At 48.8% G+C, this 1,338-nt stretch overlaps 1 pseudogene; it reads right to left on the bottom strand.

Annotated features, from left to right (window-relative positions):
* Positions 1 to 353: 353 nt before the first annotated feature.
* LOC132004604 (U6 spliceosomal RNA) lies at positions 354 to 448 on the bottom strand (annotated as a pseudogene).
* Between the last annotated feature and the right edge of the window lie 890 nt (positions 449 to 1,338).

Here is a 1,338-nt window from a genome sequence, read left to right as displayed (position 1 = left end):
AGAAACTCAAGCTCAGCAAAGCCCCCAGTTTGTCTACCCTACCAGCTTGCCTCTCGGTGGGCAGAAAGGGAGTATAAAGGGCAGACAGATCAGCTTTAGGTAGCCTTGGCCCATCCCCTTTTAGGGACTCGGAGTTGCTTTGCCACCCTCTAAACAGCTGTTAATCATACCACTCTCCCACTATTTCTTCCACGCCAACCCCCATCCTCTGTGAAGTCAACACATAGGCCTGTTACCTTGTGAGTGACCCAGAACAGTAGGAACTTCAAATCTTGAAGTTGTCTCCCTGCATTGGCAGCCCACTCAGGTTGGATTGTCCCTCTGGGGCAGTGATCCTCAACCCTAGCTATTTGAATCACTTGGGGATCTTTTCCATGTCATCCTTGTGCAGGGACAAAGCTAATCTATATAGTTCCAACTTCAGTATGTGTTCTGTTGAAGCAAGTACCACTTGGGGATCTTTAAAAAATGCCAGAAACATTGGCCTCGTTTTAAAGATTTAATTGCTTTAGAGTGTGACCTATGCATCAGTATTTTTGAGAATTTCCCCTGGATTCCAATGTGCACCTAGGGCGAGAACCACTGTTCTAGGAGGGCCATGACTCACTGCTGGCTTTCCTTCCAGATTCAAGTCCTTGAACTTAGTCTCTGTCCAATATCCTTGAGTAGTTGCAGGGGTGGTGGGGTCCTAGTCCCCAAGCTTTCAGTTCCCAGAAGTGTCTCTGCCTCTTATTTCCAACCCCCACACCCTCCACACTCCCCAATTCTTCCCCCTTCCTAACCGACAATCCCAAATCCTGCCCAGAGAGGAGGTTACCAAGGCAACCAGCTTAATCTGGTAACTGTGGCATGTGCTGGGAGTGGAGCCCTCTCCTCTTCTTATTTGGTTCGCAAAATGCCTGGGGAGCTTGTAGCCACTCCAGCCGGTTTCTCCTCTTAACCCCAGGGATAGTGGGGTGTCCAATAAAGGGAACCCAGCAAACCAATACTTGGAGCTCTATTCCTGCTTCCTAGCCAAAACTGCTCTCTCCTTTTTACTGTTCCCTTTCCAAATCCACAAACAGATGGGTGTGCAAAGCTTTAGTTCTGTGAACACATGCTCTAGCACACATAGGACCAGATATGCACACATAGTGACATGTGTGTAGTACACACCCTGTTCAGTTCAACCACCACTCCCAGCCTTTAGCATTCCTGTCCCTGCCTTGTCCCTGCACAGTAAACAGGGGTGGGGCATTGTCCAAGGAGCTTCAATCCCTCTGGAACCTGGTGCCACTTCTCCACCTTGTTACTTTAACCTTGATGTGTTTACACTGAGTGTGTCTCTACACCCACCTC

Source organism: Mustela nigripes, chromosome 16 (genome assembly GCF_022355385.1).
Source record: "Mustela nigripes isolate SB6536 chromosome 16, MUSNIG.SB6536, whole genome shotgun sequence".
Classification (NCBI taxonomy): domain Eukaryota; kingdom Metazoa; phylum Chordata; class Mammalia; order Carnivora; family Mustelidae; genus Mustela; species Mustela nigripes.
This window is presented reverse-complemented; position numbering and strand designations above follow the sequence as displayed.